The sequence below is a fragment of the Pristis pectinata genome, chromosome 27, assembly GCF_009764475.1.
Source record: "Pristis pectinata isolate sPriPec2 chromosome 27, sPriPec2.1.pri, whole genome shotgun sequence".
NCBI classification, from domain to species: domain Eukaryota; kingdom Metazoa; phylum Chordata; class Chondrichthyes; order Rhinopristiformes; family Pristidae; genus Pristis; species Pristis pectinata.
In genome coordinates this window covers 2412556-2420582 of record NC_067431.1, presented here as the reverse complement: position 1 = coordinate 2420582, position 8027 = coordinate 2412556, and the positions used below count along the sequence as shown (strand labels likewise).

Below are 8027 nucleotides of genomic sequence, written 5' to 3'. Positions count from 1 at the left end.
CCAACTTTGCGGATCAAACTCCTGTGAGAAACCTTATTAAACATCTTCCAAAAATCCAAATACTCCACATCCACTTGTTCTCCCTTCTCTATTCTACCTGTTGCAAGCTCAAAGAACTCCAGCAGATTAGTCAAATGTAAATTTCCCTTCATAAATCCATGCCAACTCTGCTCAATCCTAGTCCTCTTTTCGAGGTTTCCAGCATTTCTCACCACTAACATGAGGCTAGTAGTTCAGAGTTTCCCTGGTTTCACTCTGCCTCCTTTCTTACATACTCTCCAATCCACAAGAACAACTAATAGTCATGGCTGAGTGGTTAAGGCGATGGACTAGAAACCCATTGGGGTTTCCCCATGCAGGTTTGAATCCTGCCGACTACAGGAGCAGCAGTCCGGCCAGAGTAACCAGTGTAATTTTTTTATTTAGGTTGTCAGGGTGGCTGGGTGGTCTAAGGCGCTAGACACAAGTAATGAAGGTCCTTGGGGCAGACACGGTAGTGTAGCGGTTAGCGTAACACTATTACAGCGCCAGATCGGGGTTCAATTCCGGCCGCTGTCTGTAAGGTGTTTGTACGTTCTCCCTGTGACTGCGTGGGTTTCCTCTGGGTGCTCCAGTTTCCTCCCACATTCCAAAGACGTATGGGTTAGTAGGTTAACATGAGTGTAATTGGGCGGCGCGGGCTCGTTGGACCAGGAGGGCCTGTTACCATGCTGTAAATAAAGTATTTTTTAAAAGCTCCAGGCTCGACAGGAGTTCGGAAGATGATAAACAGAGCATCCAGTATCCCTGAAGCCACATGGTTCACGTCCTTGGGATTTATCAGTTTTCAAGAACACCAACTTTTCTGGTGTTATTCTTTGACTTATACCTCACTCCTTCAGTTCCTCATTCCCACCAATTTGTTGATTCTGCAATATAACTGACAGGTTTAGTGTGTCTTCTTCCATGAGGATAGACCCACAGTGATTGTTTAATCCCCTGCCTTCTCCTTGTTCTCATGTCTGTCCATAAGAAGCCCACACTTTCCCCACTAGTCCAGTCCTTTTTGTACCCAAGTCCATGTTTACATTTCTCTCTTGTCTTTCTCAATTTCTTCGTCCTATTCTGAATTCTAAAATATTCCCAATCCTCAGGCCTGTTATAATTTCTGATAACTTTGTCTTTTCCTTTGATTTAACAGAGTAATTAATTTCGTTTGTCAGCCACAAAAGGATGAATCCCTTCTCTAATGAGTTTTTGTGCCTTAAAGGGATTTTTTGCACCTTTCCGTAAACACGAAGCATTGCCTGCCCACTCTCATACCTTTCACTGCATTCTCCAAAACTAATCTCCTCTCATACCTTCATAGCCTTTGTTGTTGAGATTTTAAGACTCTAGTTCCACATTGAATTACATCATTTCAAACTCAATGTTAAGTTCTACCAATATTATGATCACTCTTCCCCACAGGCCTTGACAACATTATCAATCAGCCTTTTCTCATTTCGCAATATGAGATCCAAGATGCCCCTTCTGTCACTGATCTTGAAAATTATCTTGAATACATTCCATGAATTCATCTTCCAGCTTATTGCTGAAAATTTGATTTGACCAGTACACACACACAAGGTAAGTCTCCTATGATCCCTTTTACACACACCTTTCACTTCCTGATTTCTCCCACACTCAACATCATTAAGAACTCCTACTGATGTTCTCTGACCTTTGCTATTACTTTAGCTCCACTTGAGGTGACTTTAATTCTACCTGATGACCTGTCAAGCGAAGATCATTTCTGACCATTGCACAGATCTCCTTCCACTTTAACATTTTTCTGTACTTTGATGCCCTTTGCTGCATAACCTTATTTTTGCTGTCTATTTATTTTGTTTACGATCTTTCTCAGTCCCCATTCCTGATTTCTTTCCCTTCTCCTGAATTCCCTTTGAGGTTCCCTTTATTGACTGTCTGAATGAGTTCGGGCAGGCAATGGAGAGTGATAGTGGAAGGGGCCTGCTCAAGGCCTCTGTTCAAGTAAGAATGGAAGGGCCTTCGGACCTTCCTGGTGTGGGATGGAGTTGAAGAGGGATTGATCTCCATGGTGAAGGTGAGCCGGCTGGGACCAGCAAAGCAGCAACTGTCAGAGTGGTGGAGGGCATCAGAGGTGTCACAGATGTAACCAGATACGGAGAGGCAGGAAGAAGTACGTTCTATGGGCAAGAGCAGGGTGAACAACAGGGCAGCCCAAACACCACTGCTTGTGGGGCTCAGGGAGGAGGTAGGAGCAGGTTATGCAAAGGGGACTGGAGGTGAGGAGGGAAGACCTCTTGAAGACAGGTCACTTTGATGTGGTCTGCAGGATACAATCTTCAGACGGGACACATTCGAGTAGGCAGTAGACTGAAGGAAGAACTTTTTCTTTACACCTTTCACAGCCCTGGGACTCCCCAGATTGTTTCACAACTACTTTAGAGTTGTAGTCTCTGTGGTAATGGAGGAAACACAGCAGCTAAATTGCAGACAGCTGGAATTCACGATCAGCCACAGGATGATGGCCAGGTAACTGGAAATCTTCCTCACAGTGTCCAAGCAAAGCAAATGTATCTAAAGCCCTGGAGTAACCTGGGGCAGATAGCCACACAACAGGCCTCTGTTGACATCATACAGAAAACTTGTTTCTGCAGCTGAGAGTGGTGAGCAGTGAGAGACCTTACCAAGAGACAGGTCCTGACAGAGAGCAGAGGCGGTGTCTACATTAGCTCAAGGAGTTTAACCTGACCTCATCCAACATCAGGACACTCCACCTGACTTCGGTTAGGTGCAACCTCCTTAAGAACTTCCCTAGTGTTTGCTCCCACCAAAGCCCCCTGATTGGCCCCGGATGCAAATATGGCCACAGCTGTCCCACAGCAACCCAGCTCAACAACAAGAGTACCAAAACTACGCTATCACGTGCTGTGGGAGGAAGAGATTCAGTTACGTAAGTCCAGGTTGGGCATTATTTCAGGATCTGCATTTCTAATTCTGACAAATAAATTAATGGTGCACGCATGGTGGACCCACTCTTGGTGGGTTCACTCATGGTAGGCTCACTCCTGATGGACTCACTCATGGTGGGTTCACTCTAGTCGGTTCACTCGTGGTGGGCTCACTCCTGATGGACTCACTCATGGTGGGCTCACTCGTGGTGGGCTCACTCATGGCGGGCTCACTCGTGCTGGATTCACTCATGGTGGGCTCACTCATGATGGGTTCACTCGTAATGGGCTCACTCTCGTGGGCTCACTCATGGTGGGCTCACTCGTGGCGGGCTCACTCTGGTGGGCTCACTCTGGTGGGTTCACTCGTGGTGGGTTCAATCGTAGTGGGTTCACTCGTGGTGGGTTCACTCGTGGTAGGCCCACCACCCCAAGGCATCAAGCAGAAATCCTTGACATTGGACATACTCCACAACACTATCACCTGGCTGATGAGTGTCAACATAGAACATCAACTTAGAGGAGTGAAACATGTCCAGAAGGTTAAGGGTTTCCCTTAAGTCAGTGCTGACATTGGTGTACATGACCTTGTGTGGACAGAGTTCCTGTCATGTATGTGTGTCTGGGCAGCTGTCCCTTTAGAAGTCAAGGTCACTGAACGATCTTTGCCTTTTATCCCTTTATTGTCAGTGGATTTGAGGACAGGAGTAAACATGATGTAGAGTAATTATACATGGTGAGACCACATGCACAGGTCTGGTCTCTCTACCTAAGGAACAATATGCATGTGAAGGGATGCAGCAAAGGTTCACCAGATCAATTCCTGGGAGGGGGAGCAGTCCCTATAAGGGAAAATGAAACAAACTGGATCTGTTCTGTCCCGAGTTTAGAAGAATGATAGGTGATCATGTTGAAACATGTGGAACTCTAATGGATCTTCATACGGTAGATGCAGGGATATTTCCCCTGGCTGGGGTTTTGAGAACTAGGGGTCACAGTCTCAAAAGAAGGTGTTGGCCATTCAAAGCAAGGATGGGAAAAAATGTTTTCATCCAGAGTGTAGTATATCTTTGCAATTCTCGACACAAGAGGACGGTCACTCAGTGTGTTCACGATAGAGATAAATAGATTTTAAGGGATGTAGGGCTAGTACTGCAAAGAGGCACAGTAAGATAAGATGTCTTTATTAGTCACATGTACATTGAAATACACAGTGAAATACATCTTTTTGCGTAGAGTGTTCTGGGGGCAGCCCGCAGGTCAGTAACAGTTCAGCCAAGGTCTTAATGGGCAGGCATGGTAGTGTAGCAGTTAGCGTAATGTTATTACAGCACCAGCGACCCGGGTTTAACTCCGGCCGCTGTCTGTAAGGAGTTTGTACGTTCTCCCCGTGTCTGCGTGGGTTTCTTCCAGGTGCTCCGGTTTCCTCCCACATTCCAAAGACGTACGGGTTAGGAAGTTGTGGGCATGCTATGCTGGTGCCGGAAGCGTGGCGACATTTGTCGGCTGCCCCCCAGAACACTCTACGCAAAAGATGCATTTCACTGTGTGTTTCAATGTACATGTGACTGATAAAGATCTTATCTTGTCTTCCTGAATGGCAGAGCAGGTACAAGGGGCAGGATGGCCCACTCCTGCTTCTTATTTCTTCTGCACTTATGTCTTTGGATTGTTGGTCCGGGACCCCGGGTTACCAATCTGATAACGTTATCATTGCGTCACTACTTTTCTTCAGTTGCTTATTGATTATTGGAACTCATCACCAGCACAATCAGTGACGGGAGTAACAGTGGACCTCACAATCCCGTGCTCTCACATGGAATGTGCTCAGTGGAGAACAGTTGGATTAATCCTGGAGTTTTACCAAAAACATTACCTTGACACAGTGAAGGTGGAAGTGAATTGTCAATCAGAAACAGCTGCTTGCTTGGGCGGTTTCAGCTCATTATGCCACATTCTGGATGCTCATTTCTAAACAGCCTGAAGTGACTTTGATGTTGGCAACTGTCTCAGCATTACACCTGGGAATGTGACAGTACTTTCTCTGCCTGATCACACAATGGGCTTTCCAGCCACATGGCTTCTCTCTGTGGCTGAGCAGAAACGACGTGTCTCAATGTTACTTCACCCAATGGGAGGGCTGCTTGTACGTACTGAAATTGTCTACAGAGAGTGCACGGGTCCCGGTGATGTACATCAGGGATGTCCCACATTTCTTCTCAGTTATCACACAACACCCTGCACGGCAGACACAACAACTGCTGGGCTGTTCTCAGGAGACAAGCAACGTAAGCATTTGGGTATCTTTGATCTTGTCTCAGAAGCATCAGCATGCAAGGCAAAACTTTGGAAATGCCAGTCACGAGCTGGGAGTGATTCCACATGGAGAATTATGCTTTGATTGCAAGAGAGATGCAATAAAATATATTAGCATTATCAACCAGAAGACAAGCAGTTAACTTCAACAAAGACAGCATCTGCAGGAGCTGCCTGTGAGCAGTGACGTCAGGATGCTTGTGTTCACATGATGGGCCGTGCAAATCCAGAACGCTCTCCTCCGACGGGATGATTTAAAAGTTTCAAGGCTGACTTGATAGATTTGCATCAGTCGAGGCTGTGAAGGTGAGACAGCTGAGACAGGAAATGGAACTGAGCTGCTGATCAACATTGATCTCACTGAAGTACAGGATAAGCTCAGTGCCCAGCCGAGCCTTGATCTCCTCTTACATCCTGCAGGCACCACGTCCACTTTACCGGCCATCAGTGGGCAACACCAAGGTGTCTGATCCCATCCTCCAGAAGACTGCATCCTTTCAGGCTGCTCTACTTCCAGACAACGAAGCACCAACATGGCGCTCAGCACTGACAGTCCAGAACCGGTGATCACAAGGTTGGGACATTGGGAGTCTTAGTGCAGGATTCCCTAAAGGTTAACTTGCAGGTGGAGTCGGTAGTGAGGAAGGCAAATGCAATGTTAGCATTCATTTTAACAGGACTAGAATATAAAAGCAAGGATATAATTCTGAGGCTTTGTAAGGTGTTTGGTCAGACCACATTTGGAGTACTGTGAGCAGGTTTGGGCCCCATATCTAAGGAAGGATATGTTGGCATTGGAGAGGGTCCAGAGGAGGTTTACAAGAATTATACCAGGGGTGAAAGGGTTAACATACGAGGAGTGTTTGATGCCTCTGGGCCTGTACTCACTGGAGTTTAGAAGGATGAGGGGGGAATCTCATCGAAATCTACTGAATATTGAAAGGCCTGGGCAGGGTTGATGCGGAGAGGATGTTTCCAGTAGTGGGAGAGTCTAGGACCAGAGGGAACAGCCTCAGAATAAAAGGACATCCCTTTAGAATAGAGATGAGGAGGAATTTCTTTGGTCAGAAACTGGTGAATCTGTGGAATTCATTGCCGCAGATGGAAGCCTAGTCATTGGGTATGATAAAGCAGAGGTTGATAGGTTCTTGATTAGTAAAGTTGTCAAAGGTTACAGGGAGAAGGCAGGAGAATGGGGTTGAGGGAATAATAAATCAGCTGTGATCAAATGTGTGAGCAGACTCGATGGGCCGAATGGCTTAATTCTGCTCCTATGTTCAATGGTCTTATGGTCTCAGGCATTATATGACCAGTGGATGATCATGCCACGGTGCTGCCTCTGGTCTGGCCCCGTGTCTGCGTGGGTCTCCTCCGGGTTCTCCGGTTTCCTCCCACATTCCAAAGACATACGGATTAGGAAGTTGTGGGCATGCTATGTTGGTGCCGGAAGTGTGGCGACAATTGCAGGCTGCCCCCAGAACACTCCACGCAAAAGATGCATTTCACTGTGTGTTTCAACGTACATGTGACTAATGAAGATATCTTATCTTATAATTTATCTGCCCGTGTTTGGCCCTTATCTCTCTAAACCTTCCCTGTCCATGTACCTGTCCAAGTGGCTTTTGAATGTTGTTAGTGTACCTGCCTCAACTACTTCCTCTGAGAGCTCATTCCATGTACTGACCACTCTCTGGGTGAAAAAGTTGCTCCTCAGGTTCCTATTAAGTCTCTCCCCTCTCACCTTAAACCTGTGCCCTCTTGTTCATGATTTGCCCAACCCTGGGAAAAAGACTGTGCACATTAACCCTGTCTATGCCCCTCATGATTTTATGCACCTCCGTAAGATCACCCCTTATCTCCTACACTCGAATGAAAACAGTCCCAATCTGCTTAACCTAGTCTCTAGTTGCCACATCTGCTCTCCAGATCCCACTTTCCTTGTTCATTACACTGAGCTTCAAGGACCAAAATATACACCAGAAATATTCAAGACTCTGTCTGAATTTCCAACATTCCGTCCCACATTGAGTGGTCAAACTCCCGCAATTGTACCCAATGTTTAAGTGAACATTCCATGGACGGTAAGCATTCCATGGACAAGCCACCAACTCCAACATCCTTTGGGATTGAAGGTTCACTGTGTTATGTGAAAGAAGTTAAAACCTATGACCATCATCTCAAAGGAAGACTGACTAGGTAGGCTTGGTACAACCTTGCAGTATGGTCAAATGGGAGCATTTCTTGACTTTTCAGAGGTCTGGTCAGAATCCTCCCTGGCAAATCTCCCTGGTGGCACTTTCTGTAACAAAAAGAGTGATGTATTGAGTTAAATCATTGGCTCTTGCCTGTTCCTACTGATGTACTGATGCACCTCACCCACCCCATTCAAAGCATGATTGAGAACCCCCAATTAAAAATAACTTCTACTCACTGGGACTCAGAGACTATCAGTGTGGTCAAGGTTCCGGAGGTTCTTCTGTAAAGGAATCCACGTTACACCCTGGTCTGAAACCGTCGTATTGACAAGTGGTTCCTGTAAGCAGACAAGTACACCACATGCTGAGCAGATGCTGCGCTGCATAATTCAGGTAAGAACAACTGAGTGTGAACTATATAAGCAACCAAGATCCCAGCTCATTCATTTCTACAGAGAATAGTCCTCAAAAGTACCCATTGATAATTGAATTTTTAATATAATTGCCTCGTTTCAAGTTGGACACCTCTGGTGGCCTGTATGTGGAATGGTGGCTCTGT

General features: G+C 46.2%; 1 non-coding gene across 1 annotated transcript; it reads left to right on the top strand.

The window, feature by feature from the left end:
- Positions 1–298: 298 nt before the first annotated feature.
- trnas-aga (transfer RNA serine (anticodon AGA)) lies at positions 299–380 on the top strand. Its single transcript has one exon. It is a non-coding gene; the product is annotated as a tRNA-Ser (tRNA).
- Positions 381–8027: the final 7647 nt, after the last annotated feature.